The sequence below is a fragment of the Drosophila serrata genome, unplaced genomic scaffold (assembly GCF_035046125.1).
Source record: "Drosophila serrata isolate PLE 108 unplaced genomic scaffold, ASM3504612v1 contig_324, whole genome shotgun sequence".
NCBI lineage: Eukaryota > Metazoa > Arthropoda > Insecta > Diptera > Drosophilidae > Drosophila > Drosophila serrata.
Genome location: NW_028257222.1, coordinates 286,146 through 304,692, shown reverse-complemented (window position 1 = coordinate 304,692; position 18,547 = coordinate 286,146). Strand labels below are relative to the sequence as shown.

The window sequence follows — 18,547 nt, the reverse complement described above, 5'->3', positions numbered from 1 at the left end:
GCCGCTGTCCGTGATGGGTAAGGGGCTACTGTCACTTTGCCACCGTGGCAAGTTCCGATCAAAGGGTTGATGACGTAATTGCCACCGTGGTTTGCTGTTATTATGTATGAGCCTGGCGGTCGCCACTGGCTCTCTTCTCTCCTGGTTTAGGAAGATTATGTGGGGAGTTACTAACTCCGTTGCTAACGGCCCTTAAGGCACGATAACTAATTTCAATTAATATAATAAACGTTGACGGCCAATGCCGGAGTTTTATATTCAAGCCAATGCTTTTTATTGAATATCCAAATTAAAACTGAAAACATATATGAGTTTACGTAAGCTATGCGCGGCCGGCAAGCCGACCGCTCGTGCAGCAGAATGCTGACACTAGCAAAATCAACATAACTCCTTGCACCAATAAGATATATGCTGATATAAGATGTATATGCTGATTTTGCAACTAAACACTAGGGTGATCTAATAATCACCCAAGATCTGTATCGACTTATGATTACCCTTAACCGTGTTAACATATCGACTTATAATTACTCCTTAACAGTGTTAACAACTCTCCCCTTAGGAATATGACCGTCCTCGGTCATCTGGAATTATTCCACAGCTTGCCGGATCTCCCGTGCGTCTCGTCTCTTCCTCAGCATCATGATGAGCAGGAAAGAGCAGCTGATGAGAAGACTGGCTCCCACGCCGACCGCGAACCAAGTGTCGGTAGTTCCAGCCGATTTCACTTCCTCCTTAAGCCCTTCGATGACCTCCAAGTTTTGGTTATTCATCCTTTGGAGAAGTGTCATGCTTAGTGTGGGATCGTGGCTGATGATGTTGAGTAACGGGGATGCCGCCATGCCCGGAGTTTTTCTTATGGCTTCTTGTTGGTTTGAGTATTTAGTGCAGTTAATAAAAGCCACTCGCTCGAACGTGATGAGGTGTGAGCCGTTGGTGGTTATTTCCGGGCCGTCATCAGTGCTGACTTTAGCTGGGCACTCGTTGATTATTATAACTCCGTCATCTACTAACGTGATGGGACTTAGGTGGCTGGCTTGTGTCTCACACAATGAGGTACTCACGGCGTGTAGGCCTCGAGCACAAGTACCATGTGTCGCCAGCTTGCAAAACGATGCGTAAGTTGTTGGTACGCACTCTGCGACTGCTAAAACGTCATTATTGTATTCGGCTACGGTGTTCTCCTTCAACTGCAGGATGGTATGTTGGTGCGATACAGGGAAGATTGTGACCTTTTTACAAATTGTCTTAATCTTAGGGTATGCGATTAGCACATGGACTATCGGACTGAAGGACTCTAATGTTAGACGCCTCTATTAGGCTTATGATAGGGACTTCTGTGGGGTGATCAATAAATACAGACTTTAAATCATCTTGATTAAAAATTGCTGGGTTTATGATGTTAGCTTTTGCAAGCGTGACTGTAAGCATTACGTTTTGGATCTCGGTTATTAATATTCTATTTCTTGCCAAAAGTACCTCGTACAGGAGAGTAGTGTCAACTATATTGTTTTGTTTTGCCTTGATAATTTTATTAACGGCCTCTGTTAATTTATTAATTTTATTCTGGGTCTGCGTATTTATTATAGCCTGCCGGTTATTTGATTCAATTAAGCGTGCCTCGGACATTTTTAGTATATCAAAATCGGCCGCATCGGGTGTGCCCGCAATCACTTTGAGTGCGGTGCCTAGAAAGTCTAAGCTCCTGGCCATTCTGTGGTGTACTTTTAAAACAGACAATAAACTTCTAACATGTTCGGTATCGACGTCTAACAATTTTTTCATATGAGACTGTGGGAATAAAGCGGACAACCTAGTAGTTTCTTCTACTATAACTGAAAATTCGGACAAATTACTTGAATGTCGAAGCAAGTTTCTATGTTCCCATACACACGCAATTCATTCCGAAATTGGGATATACTGAGCATGCGAATAATCCGTCACTCTCGCGTTAACTATAGTTAACGTAATCAATTAAATTCCCGCGATCCTGTAAGAAGGCGAAAGGTTAAGTCTACTGTGTATAAAGTGGAGTAAGTATGCTAAGGTGTAGTGTGTATGAAAATTAAGTAAAAAAGTTAAAAAATTTGAGGGGTGTATTTATCTAAGGTTGTCCTTATGGACCACCTCTCCCTCCCTCTAATAAGGACAGACGTTCCCACGCTTGTACACGCTCTTCTATGTACAGTGCGGTTAGTTTGTTTCCTAACCTTTTGTTATTTTTGAGATAAACTTTTTCTCCTACCTCAAAAATTCTGTTTTGTCTAGTAGGGTTGCACCTATCTAGATTGGCCTGTTGTGCCTTTTCAATATTACTTATTATTGCCAATTTCTGTTTGGCATTGGCTGAGTACAAGGCCTGCTTGGGGGACAGCCTTGTCACTGAGTGAATCGTCTTGTTATATTCTACCGTGGCTCTCATAATAAGCTCAACGGTATCGTCAATCTTTTGGTCTATTCTCATGCACCTAGCTATTTCAGTTAGGGTACTGTGGAATCGCTCCACTTGCCCGTTTGAGCTGCTGTAGAGGGGGAGCATTCACAATTTCAATGTTATATTGATTTTTCAATAATGAAGTTATAGTCTCCGAATGGAAAGACAATATATTGTTTTAATGTTTGGGAAAAAATTAATTAGTTGTAATATGGGGCCGTGCACATCGACTATGGCCCTAGAAGGTAATGGCTGTACTACAGCGAATTTTGAAAACTTATCTACCCAGGTTAAAAAAAAACCTCTTATCCGTAGAGTATATGTCTATATGCAGCATTTCGCCAGCATATGAGGGGGTTGGTGTAATACCAAACTTTTGCTTCTTGGGGTGTCTATTGTACTTCCCCTTGGTGCATGTCTTGCAGTTTAGAACAACTTCATTGGCGAGTTTTGACATATTTGAAAAGTAGTAGTCTTGAAGAACTTGTTTAACATTTTCCTGAGCTGCCCTATGAGCGCGGTTGTGTTCGCAGATAATTACTTTTTGTTCATTTGCATCCGTGATGTCATTCACGAATTTTTTGCAATGCCAGAACTTGGTTGCCGGGAATTCGGTCACCAGGTCGTGTTGAATGCGTGCTAGTACGGGGAAGTCGCAGTAAATGGCGTTAACTACCTCTTTGTTTAATTCGAACAGCTAGTCCTTGTCATTGAATTGGATTATGTGTCGGTTTTTGGTCCCGAAAATTATGAAGTGTCGCCGTATAGCTAATTTTGTAATTTTCCTATAGCCCAAACAATTGCCAATAATTCTCTTTCGTTGGTCGCGTAATTGAGCTCGCAGTCTTTCAACCTGCGAGATATCATTGTGATTGGCCTGCCATTCTGGGACAGTACCGCACCGATACCGCTTGCTGAGGCATCGGTGGTCAAATCAAAGGGAAGTTTGAAGTCTGGATACTTTAGTATCCCATCTTCTGTGACAAAATGTCTCGCAGGCGCTCGAACGCTCTGCGTTGGGTCTCATCAAATTCAATAGCGACCTTTTTTGACATGTGTTGTTCACAGTGCCATTCTCTCCCTTAAGTATGGAGGTGAGTGGTCTAGCTATGGTAGCGAAATCCTTGACAAAACTTCTATAGTAGCTGGCCAATCCTAGGAAAGACCTGAGACTAAAAAATTTTTTGGTTCAGTGTACTCTTGGATGGTTTTTATCTTCTCCGGGTCTGTTTTGGCTCCGGTTGAAGTGACGATGAAACCTAAAAATTCAACACTTTCTATGAAAAATTTGGTTTTTTCGGGTGCCACTCTCATGTTGGCTTCGCACAGGCATTTAAGGACTGTGTCCATGTGGATAACGTGGTCGGAAGCATTTTCGGAGAAAATTATCACGTCATCTACATGGACATAACAAATTTTCTCGATTTGTTCGCGTAGTAAGTTGTCAATCGCCCTTTGAAAGATGCCTTCCGCATTTTTCAATCCAAAGGGTAGACATCAAAATTCATATGTATCATATCATATGTTTATGGAGAAAGCAGTTTTTTCGCGGTCTTTTTCGGCCAAGTAAATCTGGTCATACCCCGATTTCAAGTCAAGAGTAGGTTCGCTAGAATCATAGGAATACTCGGCATAGGAGAACGGTCGGCGATGGTTCGTTCATTCAGTTTCCTGAAATCAATCACCAGCCGTTTTTTCTTGTTGCCGTCTGCATCAAGTCCCTTTTTGTCGACAACTCATGTTGGGCTGTTAAACGGCGACCTAGGAGGCCGAATAATGCCATCCTTTAACAGCTGTCAGATTTCTGTGTTAACGAAATCTGCTGCTCCCATGGGGTAAGGATATAGCTTCGAATATACGGGTTCGTTAGTCTCCGTACGAATTGTGGCAACGATCGAGGTATTAAAGGGTAGCGCCTCGTTAGAGTGCGAAAACACTTGTTTCCTCCTAAGGATCATTTTTTTAAATGCGGCTTTCACCGAATTTGAGACTATTATGTCATCGATATTTGTGAAGTTCACGTTATCGCATTAGTGGTATTTCAGCTGTTAAGATATGTTTCCATATCTGATTACGCTGTTGCGTAAATCTAATGCTGCTCCGGCCTGCGTTAGCAAGTCGAAACCTATTATGGCATCAAAAGTGTTAATGGTATCAAGTAAGCAAAATTGGGCCTTTAGGCCGAATATGTGCATAAGGCACTTTTCTTTTATATTACTGGAGCCATGAATGGAACTCACAGTGAATGGGGAGGCGACAGGCATTATGTTCTTCAGCTCCTTTAGGGGCTTTACATAACTCTTTGCCGCTCCAGTGTCTATGAGAATTTTTATAGTTCTTCCCGCCAGTCCTCGCTCAATGAGAGCAAGCGGAATCTTCCTCTAAAAAATTGACGAGGTCGTTACCGTCAAATGAGTCACTGTCATCATCAATTGCATTAAATGCGGCTGCGGCCGCGTTTTCATAATCTTGAGTTTCTTCCGCGTTTGCGGTTTGCTCAAAGTTGTTAACCCGCTGGCGCCTTTGGACAGTCATCCTCTCCGAAGAGTTTGGTCTTTTTGGGGCCTGGTGATTTTTATATTGAGAATTGTTTCCCTGTCTGAAATTCGTGGAATGTCGGAATTTGGAAGATGATGGATCAATGTCCATAGGTTCCGGGGACTGATTTTGTTTACCCTGATCTACCCAGTTGTCCTGTTTACGCCATTGATCGTTGTTTTGGTACTTGTTTGGCTTTTTGAAAAAATGGGGTTTTTTTCTGGTCCGCGGTCGGTACCGGAATTTTTCCCTTCTTTCTCGGACGCTCGTTGTTGGCCCTTATGAAAATCAGTATTATGATTTCTTTATTCTGCTACCTTGGCATATGTGGCCGCGAAAATACTTCGTTCAATACTGGCCTCTGCCTCTCTAGCTAATGCCAGTGCTGCTGGCAGGTCTTTTGGTTGTGCTGGAAACACAACAGCCCTTAATTATTTTTTAAGACCGGAAATGATTACGTGTAGGGCATCAGCCCTAACTTCTGTATTGAGTAATGAAGCCCTTTCGTCGTCATATGTCATGACAATTTTGTTTGTAACGAGGGTCAATTTTCGTTTAACCTCATCGTAGTACTAGTAATTTGTTGTTGTGCCCGTGCTGGTCGATGTCTACGGCGCTCTTGGCTTAATTTTTCCTCACTATCACTGTATAATTCGCGTTTTTTTCCCTGCATGGGCCTGGAAAACTCATAAGGCCACTAATAGGTTGACACTAAACACAAATTATTGGGAGGCCGAATGTTTATTTTTTTTTTTTAATACGGGAAATTTAATTTTGTATATTTTAATTCCTTTTAATAACCGGGTGCTGCCGTCCAAAAAAAAATTTGTTTAATTAGGGGCGATCGGTATTAATATAATATTATATATATTAATATTTATTAATTTGTAGGTCACGTTTACAATTCCTATTTTTAAACTGTATATTTAAAAAAATTTTCTCATTTATTTATATTTTTTTGTAAAATAATTTGTAGGGATTTTTTTCCATGTGTGTTTGAAGTTTCACTGTATTGGTATTGATAAGCCCACTTACATATTTTTGTGTCGTGGATTCGTGTTGGAGTTGGGCGCCAATTATATTTAAATATGTAACCCGACTCTGTCCCTCGCCGCTGTCCGTGATGGGTAAGGGGTTACTGTCACTTTGCCACCGTGGCAAGTTCCGATCAAGGGGTTGATGACGTAATTGCCACCGTGGTTTGCTGTTATTATGTATGAGCCTGGCGGTCGCCACTGGCTCTCTTCTCTCCTGGTTTAGGAAGATTATGTAGGGAGTTACTAACTCCGTTGCTAACGGCCCTTAAGGCACAATAACCAATTCAATTAATATAATAAACGTTGACGGCCAATGCCGGAGTTTTATATTCAAGCCAATGCTTTTTATTGAATATCCAAATTAAAACTGAAAACATATATGAGTTTACGTAAGCTATGCGCGGCCGGCAAGCCGACCGCTCGTGCAGCAGAATGCTGACACTAGCAAAATCAACATAACTCACCATACCAATAAGAACCAGGCACGGCCCCTAAAGATGTGTATGCTGATTTTGCAACTAAACACTAGGGTGATCCAATAATCACCCAAGATCTGTATCGACTTATGATTACCCTTAACCTTGTTAATATATCAACTTATAATTACTCCTTAACAGTGTTAACATGTACGCTGCTGACATTAAACTTTGCGTGCAATACAATGACGTCGCCTGCCAGTCGGATTTACAAACAGATCTCAATTATTTTCAAACTTGGTGCCGTGTAAGCTAATTAAACTCAAACGGCTCGAAATGCAAGCATGACATTCTCTCATGTCGTTTCTAACCTTGCTTTTTACACGCTAAACTGATGCTCTTTGGAAAGAATTAAATCAGTAGATGATTTGGGCGTCCGCTTGGACCCAAAACTTGACTTTATTGATCATATTTCGTCTATGGTGAATAGAGCCAGGGGAGTGCTTGAATTTATTAAACGGTAGTCGAAGGAATTCAATGACCCCTATGTCACTAAATCCCTAAATACTTCTTTAGTTCGTCCTATCTTGGAATATAGATCCTGCGTTTGGAGCCCTCAGTACGGCGTCCATAGTAAACGCATTGAGTCGGTTCAAAAGAACTTTTTACTTTTCATTCTAAGCGGTCTAAATTGGGATGCAAACCAAAGATTACCTTCCTACTCTAGTAGACTCCTATTAATAAACTTGCCGTCCTTAGGCAACCTTAGAACGATGCTAGGAATAACCTTTATTATTTTTTTACCTTTATTATTTATTAACCTTATCCATGGTGATGTGGAAAGTGCTGACTTGGTGAGTCAGCTCAATTTCCACCTACCATGTAGAAGTACTCGATTTTATAAGCCACTAGTGTTTCGCCACTGTAGAACCTCCATCGAACTGCATGAACATTTTAGAGTCTTACGTGCAAACTATAATGATTCGTACACACTAATCTCCAACGTAGATAAACTTCCCAAATTAAAATCTTTAATACTAACACACTTAGTAAACATGCAAGCTAACAATCTGGCAGCACGCCGGTAGTCATTTTCCTTGTATTCTGTCCTATATTTTCCATCGCGCCTACTAACACCTAACCCAAACAGGCACGTGCCTGGTGTCATACGGGCCACTTGAATATACTGACCGTAGTGCTTCAACGTTCAACATAAACTGACACGTATAGAGCTTGAATTAGAAGAATATGACTTTACAGTCGAATATTTAAAGGGAAAAGACAATTACATAAGCAGATGATGAGTTATCAAGAATAACCATTAAAGAGCTACAAAATATTTCTGGAAATATAAAGAAAGTCACTACTAGATATCAAAGTAGACAAAAGCTCCGCGCGGAAAATAAAGAAATAGAATTGCCTAAGAAAACTATTAAAAGAGCTTCTAAGCCCAACGTATACGACGTCATAAACAATGACGAAGTACGTAAAGTACAGACCTTGCAGATTAAAGATATGCTATGTTTATTTAAACATGGAAAAAAAATTACTGCAAGATATGATGTTAGCGATTTATATACCAATGGAGTCCTTGACTTAGGTCAGTTTTTCCAAAGGCTTGAGACGCAAGCCGGTATACATAAAATCAGCCAACTCAAAGTGGCACCGTGGGAAAATATCTTTGAACACGTTTCAATAGATAATTTCAAGAAAATGGGCAATAAAACATTAGAATCATTGAGAGTAGCGCTACTCAACCCGGTGACCCAAATAACAAATTTAAAAGAAAAAGAAGCAATATTGTCTACATTTCATAATGATCCAATTCAAGGAAGTCATACTGGCATATCAAAAACTTTGGCCAAAGTAAAAAGACACTATTACTGGAAATGTCCGAAATTAAAAATAGCAACCCATACAAAGACCCCATTAACGATAACTGACACACCTATAAATGTTTTCGACAGAGTGATAGTGGACACTGTAGGTCCACTACCAAAATCAGAAAATGGCAATGAATATGTAGTCACGCTAATGTGTGACTTAACAAAATATCTAGTTGCCATACCAGTTGCAAATAAGAATGCAATTACTGTCGCTAAAGCAATTTTTGAATAATTTATTCTGTAGTACGGTCCAATGAAGACGTTCATTACGGACATGAGAACAGAATACAAATATTTAATTATAAATGACTTGTGCAAATATAACATCTACCGCACATCACCACCATACAGTTGGGACAATCGGAAGAAGTCATAGAACTTTTAATTAATATATACGATCCTACATATCGGTAGATAAAACTGATTGGGATGTATGGCTTCAATATTTCGAATTTTGTTTCAACACGACCCCCTCAATGGCACATAACTAGTGTCCATATGAGTTAGTATTTGGTAAAACAAATAATTTACCAAAGGAATTTAATAGTATAGATAACATAGAAACCATATATAATATAGATGACTACGCTATGGAGAGTTAATATAGATTAGAGGTAGCATATAAAAGAGGTAGAGTTATGTTAGAAGAAAATAAGAATATAAATAAAAAACTATATGATCAGAAAGAAAGAAATATAGATATATCAGTAGGAGATAAAGTTTTACTAAAAAACGAGACAGGTCATAAGTTAGATCCTAAATGCATAGGTCTCTATAAAGTAACGGAAATAGGAGATAACATCGTAATGACAAATAATAAAAAAAATAGGAAACAGTTCATAAGGATAGATTAAAAATCTTTATTTCATAGATTGTACTTAGTATGGCCATGCATAGATACACATATTTTTTTAATAATTTCATTTTCTTTGTTTCTAATAAATAATAAATAATACAAAAATAAAAAATAAAATAAATTGGATAAAAAAAAATATAAAAAACAACAAAGGAAGCTAACTTCGGCACGCCGAAGTTCATATACCCTTGCAGATAGAACTTCTATAACTAGGAATCCATATAATATAAATTATATATATTTGTGTTAAAAACAATGAAGTAATACCTGCTTTCATTTCATTCACCTTTACATATTATACATATTTGCAGCTTTACATTCACAGATTTGCATTTTTCGTCTTCATCAAACGATCGTTTGTATGGCACCTATATTTCATGAAAATCGGACAACTATACCATTATAGTTGTCCGATTTTCATGAAATTTGACACCAAATTTAAGACTAATATAAATTGGCTATAACTCAAATTTGATGAAAATCTGTTGAAAACTGAAAATGTTATAATTTTTAATTGTATTAATTTTTTGATCGTTCCTATGGGAGCTATATGATCTAGTAGTTCGATTTTCATAAAATTTTACACAAATTTGTAGAGTATAATAAAATGGCTATATTTTAAATTTGATCCAATTCTATCAAAAACTGAAAATGTTTAAAATTTTCCGATCATTCATATGGCAGCTATATGAAATAGTCGTCCGATCCGGCCCGTTCCGACATATATACGAGTGAAAGTATATAGAAGACTAACTACAAAGTTTCATTCAGATAGCTTCAAAACTGCGAGACTAGTTTGCGTAGAAACGGACAGACGGATAGACGGACTGACGGACAGACGGACATGGCTAGATCGACTCGGCTGTTGATCCTGATCAATAATATATATACATTATATGGTCGGAGGTGCCTCCTTTACTGCGTTGCAAACTTCTGACTAAAATTATTATACCCTGCAAGGGAATAAAAAAGTAAAAACAAAAAATTTATTAATTAGAAATTATTATTATTAAAATAACTAATTAGCCTTAATTAGTCTTTAAAGAATAATGTAAAAATCAGAGACTATTCGATCGTTGGAGCGGCACCATTACTGCTCCAATAAACAATAAAGAACTAAACCAAAGTAAACAATGACCCTACATACTTCAATGCTTCCCAGTGACTCCATTTGGTAGGCACCAAAGGGGCGAGGTCTGATGTTATTAAGCGCTGGGAAGAAGCAGAGCAGATGTTCCGGTGTCTCTTGCTCTATAGTTTGCTTGCAGCTTCTACAGATTGTATTATATGGCAGTCCCATTTCCCATTCATTTCCCGTTACCATGGTTACTTGTACCTAATTTTTCTCAAGAAGTCTGCATTCTGCCTCAAACCGTGAGTTTGTTTTCACGGCAGCTAGGGATTTGATGGCCGCTTGGCTATCCGAGTAGTTCCGTACTTTGGTGTCCCTGAGGTCCTGCCTTAAGGAGAGCTCGACTACTTTCCTTATGGCTAGTAGCTCAGCCTGAAAGACTGTCGCTGAGTCTGGGAGTCCCCAATTCTCAGTGAAGATCCCTGCCCCTGCGCCACAGTTCATCTTGGAGCCATCGGTGTAGACGGACACCACGTTCTCTACTACCACTTTGCCCTGGTCCGGTCTTTCCTTGTTGGATATGAGGTCGAGAATGCGTTCCGAAGTTTAACTCCGCGATCATGTAGTCAGTCTTTTCGTTTGTATTTATACAGTTGCTCACAAGAATCTTGCCGTTCCCGGCACCGTATTCCCTCCAGCAATTGATTGCCTTCAGTCTCACTGCGCTCTTTGATGCAATGTCCTTCACAAACAGTTCGATCGGCATTATATTCAGGATAGCGATGAGGGCAGCCGCGGGGCATGAGCGCATTGCACCCACGGCCCCCGCACTCGCTGCCCGTTATATCGGAGTCAGCTTCGTTCTGTTTTATATTAGTGCCTGGCACCACACTAGGGCCCCGTATGTTAGTATTGGCTACCACTGCTGTATAGAGCCATATAATTATCTTTGGGTTTAGTCCCCATTTGTTTCCAAACATTTTCCTGCAGGAGTAGACGGAAATGCTTGCCTTCCTCACTCTTTCTGCAATGTTTTCGTTCCATGAGAGCTTTTTGTCCAGTATTTCTCCTAGATACATTGCTCGCTCCGCTAGATTTAACTCCGTGCCGTTTATACTGGGCATGTTGAAGGATGGTATCTTAGAAGTGTGAAGAGCATAAGCTCTGTCTTAGTGGGATTGATACCTAGTCCGCAGTTTTTTGCTCATTTATTTAATCGACCTAGCGCACCCGTCATTATTTCGCTAATAACGTAAGGATATGGTCCTGCGTATGCAACTGCTTTAACTCCACCCGTATTGATATCTGTCAAATGGCGTTCATATTTGTGAGCCAGAGTAGGGGCGATAGTACCCCGCCCTGAGGTGTGCCTCTCTTCACAGTCCGCGTGAGGTGAGTGCCACTCAGTTCAGCTGTGATTGTCCTGCCCTTTAGCATGACCCCGATCCACTCTCTGATGCCTCTCTCAATACCTAAAAAGTTAAGGGAGCACAGGATAGAGTCGGGGTTCACGTTATTAAAATCGGCTTCGATGTCTAGGAAGGCGGCCATCGTGTATTGTCTGTGTTGTAATGTTTTCTAGACATAATGTACAACTTCGTGTAGTGCTTTTTCCGTTGACTTGCCTTTACGGTATGCGTGCTACACATCCGAGAGTTGATGTCCCTCCAGCGACTCTCGGATGTGGACGTACAGGAGTCTCTCTAGTGTCTTCAGAGTGAAGGAAATGAGACATATTGGTCTGTAATCCTTTACTTGGATGTGCCCCCTGCTGCCGGTTTCGGTATAAATATGACTTTTGCTTCCCTCCACAAGGGTGGGATGTGCGTCAGTCTTATGCAAGCATCGTAAATGGCTTTTAGCCATCTGCAAATGCTATTCTTGACTGCTTGTTGCATTGTCGGTATTATGCAGTCTGGGCCCGGACTTTTGTACATATCAAAAAAATCAATTGCCCACCGAATTCGCTCCGTGGTAATGATGTCTTCCTAGGAAGTGGGTGTCGACTAGTAGCTCTAGTGACTCCTCAATTGTCGTCGTAGCAGAGCCGTCTGCTCTGTTGATCAGGGTAGGGCTTATGTGCCCTTTGGCGAGAATTTTGCTTACTCTCGCCGTGTCCTGTATACCTTCCAGTGACTCGCAGTAGTTTTGCCAGGACTCTTTCTTGGCCTTGTATACTGCTTTTTTGTAAGCTTTTTGTGCTTCGTTGTATGGCTTCCATTCCCGGGTTACATACCTGGTGTGGAAGGACTTTCGCACTCTCTTTCTGAATTCGATTAGTTCTTTTGTCCGCAACGGTGGGTACCACTTCTTCGAGAATGATAACTTACATGTCTCTTGGAAGGCGTTGCTCAGGATGTTTGTGAGGTCCTTCACAACTTCCTATGACCGAATGCGATTCGCCTTTGAGGGCTGGAACGCCGATGAGTTTACCGTTATATAAGCCTCATATTCCGCGATCTCCGCAAGGAATTTGTTCTTGTCCTCGGTGTCCCGTGGTTCGGTCTTGCCCTCAGCCTCGTTCTCAGCTATCTTGCCGAGAACAAAGCGGGCTTTGTTGACCCTTGTTCGTCCCAACTAAGCCCCACCTGTGTGTTTTGATTGGGGAGTGCTACTTGCTCTCCCCTAGGATTGCGACTCTTCTTTGTCGGTCTCCGATACTATATGAGATGCCGCGACCAATCTCGGCCTCACTATCTCCTTCTCGTCCATCGTTGACCGTTTATTTGGAAAGATGAAAGATGATTATATACAAATTCATCGAGCTTAATTGCCGTAAGAAGAATTGGGTTTGGTTCGGTAGAAGTCAATGTCACTTGGAGATTCATTTTGGGGCCGAACCGAGTTTTCCGTATTAGACATTTTATATTCTCACGCGACAAGAATTAATAAAAGGATAATGTCTAACTGCTTCAGTAGGTGTATGAACCAACGGAACTTTAACAATGTTGTTGTTACAAATTGTCTGCATAACGAAGCTTAAACGCGAGCCGCCTTAGTTCATAATTTTTTGGCAATACACAGCTTTGTTTTCACAGCGCGATATGCACAAAAATCAGCGACCGACTATGTTTACTCAGGTAGTTCTGTATGTATGTGCGTCTGCTTGTATGCTTATGACCGAATGCCAGTAAGCGACAGCGAAGCAAAGCGATTTGTTTAAATAATATTAAATAGAATCACGTCGAGGTCACCAAAATGTTTATGAGGAATACCACGAATTTGCCACCCTTTTAACTAATTAACGCGCGATTGGTTAGTTATAGCTGCAACTGCCGATCGGACGCTTTACTTCAATTAAATATTAGCGAGCTCACAATGTAGTTTTCCTTAATAGATAAGGCGACAGAAGAAGAGGGAGAGAAATAGATCAAGAAAAGAACGCCTAAGAGCCCATCAGGTGCAGCGGTACATCTATGCGCGTATGTTTAGGTGCGAGCGGTCTGCTCCGAACAAAATATAATAATGTTTTCCTGAATTAACTCGATGTTTCTCTTCAGTGTGAGCTTTGGGTCCAATACACCTAGATACTCGCCTCCTCTGATATTTGTAGTTCGGTGCTATCTTGGGCATTTTAAACCTTTTTTTAATCTCATTGTAAATAGTATAGCTTAATTGTTTAAGCATTCCAACACTCCCGACATTATTTTGCTGTTGATGTAGGGATAAAATCCAGTGATAGCATCGTCGGCATATGATTTTGCTCCCCCACAATTGAGTTCCTAAAATCGGTGTATAAAACTCAGTCCATGCGAGTGCCTCTCTTCACTACTCATAATGTGATTGTCGGACCTATCCACTCTCCGATGCCTCTCTCAATACCTATCGAGTTGAGGGGGTTCAGGATGGATTTGGCGTTCACGTTGTTGAAGGCACCTTCTATATCCAAGAAGGTGGCCATCGTTTTTTGTGTGTAGTTCAGTGATTTTACGACGTGAATATCACTTTATGCAGTGCTGTCTCAGTTGACTATCGATCAGTTGATCGACCACTCCGGTATGCATGGGCGTCCAATAGGTGATAAGTTTCCACCTTGTATGATATATCGGTATATCCATTAGCTTCTCCATCGTCTTCAGGATGAAGAAAGTTAGACTGATTGTTCTATAGCCCTTTGCTATGAAGTGTCCTCCCCTGCCATTCGCAGATCACTTTCCCTTTCCTACACAGAAGAGGTATATGCGTTAGTTTTATGCAAGCATCATTGATGGCTTTGGGCCATCTGCTGATATTTACTTTTGCTGCTTGTAGCATTGCCGGAATTATACCGTTAAGGCCCGACATTTTATATTTGTCGAAGGAGTCTATTGCCTATTGAATGTTTTCAATACTAATTATCTCTTTTGTTGACGTTAGTGTATGTCTGGCTCTTGACCTCTGGAACTCAAAGTTTTCTTGCATATTACCTGAAAAGTTTGTGTCTTGCTTAGTTCTTTATGTCCTCTATCGCCTCGCAGTAGCTTTTCCGGGATTCTTTCTTGACTTCATATAATGCTTTCTTGTATTGTGCCTCTTTGTACGGCACCCATTCTTTTGATGTATAGCTTTCTTTGAAAGCTTTTCGTTCCCTCTTTCTGAATTCACTTCGTTAGTTGTTCCACCGTGCTGGATAGTGCATCCTTATGAATTTCACTAGGCATGCCAGTTTAATATATTTGTAAAGTCTTCGACTTCCTGGACGAAAGCCTTTGCTGAGAACTGTAATTTTATCCTCCTTCCCATCCTTGAAAATCCTTCGTAAAAGGAAATACAAAGATTGATATGATCACTTTGCTACATAAGGTAAATTAACAGAATACATTATAATCAAAAGTGATTCATTTTTCTCATTAGTTTTCCGAGCTTCTACAGAGCGTATCCCTTAAATTCGCGTCGCACTCAAGCACAAAGGTCGTCTTCATATTTTCGGCCCGTCCATCAGCTTGAATAACGGTTTTATCGAAGCCGGATCATCGTAGGTGATCGGGGTGTAGTCGGGCGACATGTCGTAATGACCATAGCATAAAAAAAATGGTTAGTGTCGTACCGTGCCGAGTTTTATGGTGGTTGGTTAAATTTCGCTCTCATCGTAAGGAATTTGGCGCTTTGAGCTTCCTCGGGAGTTTGCCCAGATAGTGCATCCACCACTACGTTTATTAATGGACGTTGAGGCACTACGGTCAGTACACCTTTAAAATCCAAGCACGTGCTTGTTTGGGTTAAGTTTTAGTAGACGCGATAGAAAATATAGGAATAGAAAAATATATGAGAAAACTAAGTAGCAGTTTGTTTAATAATGTTCATGCTGAACATTGGGGGGTCGAGCATTTTACCCGGTTCGGAGAGGGGGCATGAAACCACCATATTTTCTTTCTCTGCATTTTTAATCTCGAATATAACCTCCAAGAAAATTGATCGTTCCACAACATTCTTTTATTTTCTGTGGGATTAACGATCCCCGGCAATTACGAACCGGCAGCACCCAAAATTATCGCCGCATGTTAAAGGACAAGAAGAATACAAGCACGAACAGTCAAACGAAAACATAAAAAATATAGACGGTGTCCACTATTTACATTTGGTTTATGTGGTTTTTGGTTTCTGCCTTATTCAAATTTTTCATAACCGCACCCGAATTTATCAAACATTTGGGCACATTCTCTCTAATACATAAAAAAAATACATATATTTTCCAGAACATTTTTTTCCAGTTTGTTCGCGTTATTCAACGCCACCAAGCCACGTCAGAGGCTCTCACGGCTCACGGGTGCCGCTTATCCCACGTCGAGTGCGAAATTTTTAATGGTGACTAAATTGAATGTCCGACATTTCGGGACCTTTTTTCCGCAATCTATATACACAATCCTCGGCTTTCAGAAATTGAGAAACTGACCCATTTCAATATTAAAAATGACGGCGAGGCCAAGTCAATTGTTGACCTATCACCCTTAACCAATGATGGTTTTAAATCCGCATGGAAAAACTTACAAAATTTTGTACCGTCTGTTACCCAAGAATGTGGCAAATCCTTGAATCATTTAGAGAGCATCATCCAAGGCTTTTTGACGGCCTTGGAAATAGCAAAAAATCGAGACCACTAATTCGGTTTGTCTTTTCTTTTTTCTGTGATTTTCCAAATTACCAAAACTTTATCCCTTTGGGAACAATCCCTTCTGAGTAAATCAGATATTCCACAGATATTCCACATAAAGCATTTTTACTATACTTGTAAAGGATGCTTTTTCGTCGCTGCGGCCCTCCGCCAGTCCAGTCAGTGGCTATATCCGACCACCAATCCACTTATCCACAAAACCATCAGCAAAATATACAGTCCACTCCATCGATAAGTCAATTGAATGTACAAACGTTTTTTGCGGTTAAACACCTCCTGAGTACGGCGTTAATAGAAATCTGTCATTAAGGGCTTAAATGCCATCACGGGTACTGATTGACGCTGGTTCGGAGGCAACATTCATTTCAGAATGATTGCTCATTTTAATTAAGTAACCTTATGAAGCTATCCCAGATCAAATTACAGTGATTAACCTTACTGTGGCGGCTTAGCTCCGAAGAGTCGGTAAAGGATCTGCCACCAATACAGTTACCAGATCCCATTTTTTACCGGAGCTCGTACTTATTGGTACCGAAATCCTTCCATCAATCTTTCTCAGCGGCTTCTACTCCAATATCTGCAGAACAGTCGTGGGTCAAGAGACAATATGCGGATGGATTTTTTGCGGGCCGATCCCTGCGATAATCGTGGGATTAGCATATATTCTTTTTTATCGCGGGTATCTTTTACCGAGCCCAAACTAGAAGAAGTCTCACAAAATGGAGGTGGTGGAGAATGATTCAGGGAAGCTGATTGAGGAATCCACCTCGGTTTACATGAAGAACTTTACCAAATCCAAAAAAAGGAAAGGAGAGTAGATCCGTACTTTGGTGTCCCTGAGGTCCTGCCGTAAGGAGAGCTCGACTACTTTCCTTATGGCTAGTAACTCAGCCTGAAAGACTGTCGCTGAGTCTGGGAGTCCCCAATTCTCAGCGAAGATCCCTGCCCCTGCGCCACAGTTCATCTTGGAGCCATCGGTGTAGACGGACACCACGTTCTCTACTACCACTTTGCCCTGGTCCGGTCTTTCCTTGTTGGATATGAGGTCGAGAATGCGTTCCGAAGTTTAACTCCGCGATCATGTAGTCAGTCTTTTCGTTTGTATTTATACCGTTGCTCACAAGAATCTTGCCGTTCCCGGCACCGTATTCCCTCCAGCAATTGATTGCCTTCAGTCTCACTGCGCTCTGTGATGCAATGTCCTTCACAAACAGTTCGATCGGCATTATATTCAGGATAGCGATGAGGGCAGCCGCGGGGCATGAGCGCATTGCACCCACGGCCCCCGCACTCGCTGCCCGTTATATCGGAGTCAGCTTCGTTCTGTTTTATATTAGTGCCTGGCACCACACTAGGGCCCCGTATGTTAGTATTGGCTACCACTGCTGTATAGAGCCATATAATTATCTTTGGGTTTAGTCCCCATTTGTTTCCAAACATTTTCCTGCAGGAGTAGACGGAAATGCTTGCCTTCCTCACTCTTTCTGCAATGTTTTCGTTCCATGAGAGCTTTTTGTCCAGTATTTCTCCTAGATACATTGCTCGCTCCGCTAGATTTAACTCCGTGCCGTTTATACTGGGCATGTTGAAGGATGGTATCTTAGAAGTGTGAAGAGCATAAGCTCTGTCTTAGTGGGATTGATACCTAGTCCGCAGTTTTTTGCTCATTTATTTAATCGACCTAGCGCACCCGTCATTATTTCGCTAATAACGTAAGGATATGGTCCTGCGTATGCAACTGCTTTAACTCCACCCGTATTGATATCTGTCAAATGGCGTTCATATTTGTGAGCCAGAGTAGGGGCGATAGTACCCCGCCCTGAGGTATGCCTCTCTTCACAGTCCGCGTGAGGTGAGTGCCACTCAGTTCAGCTGTGATTGTCCTGCCCTTAGCATGACCCCGATCCACTCTCTGATGCCTCTCTCAATACCTAAAAAGGTAAGGGAGCACAGGATAGACTCGGGGTTCACGTTATTAAAATCGGCTTCGATGTCTAGGAAGGCGGCCATCGTGTATTGTCTGTGTTGTAATGTTTTCTAGACATAATGTACAACTTCGTGTAGTGCTTTTTCCGTTCGGTATGCGTGCTACACATCCGAGAGTTGATGTCCCTCCAGCGACTCTCGGATGTGGACGTACAGGAGTCTCTCTAGTGTCTTCAGAGTGAAGGAAATGAGACATATTGGTCTGTAATCCTTTACTTGGATGTGCCCCCT

The 18,547-nt window shown here is 41.2% G+C and overlaps 1 long non-coding RNA gene across 1 annotated transcript; it reads right to left on the bottom strand.

Moving 5' to 3' along the window:
* Nucleotides 1-312: 312 nt before the first annotated feature.
* On the bottom strand, nucleotides 313-6,361 carry LOC147642944 (uncharacterized). The gene is made up of 3 exons (XR_015272754.1): nucleotides 6,008-6,361; nucleotides 1,065-1,990; nucleotides 313-1,006 (listed from the first exon to the last, which is right to left on the bottom strand). It is a non-coding gene; the product is annotated as an uncharacterized LOC147642944 (long non-coding RNA).
* Nucleotides 6,362-18,547: the final 12,186 nt, after the last annotated feature.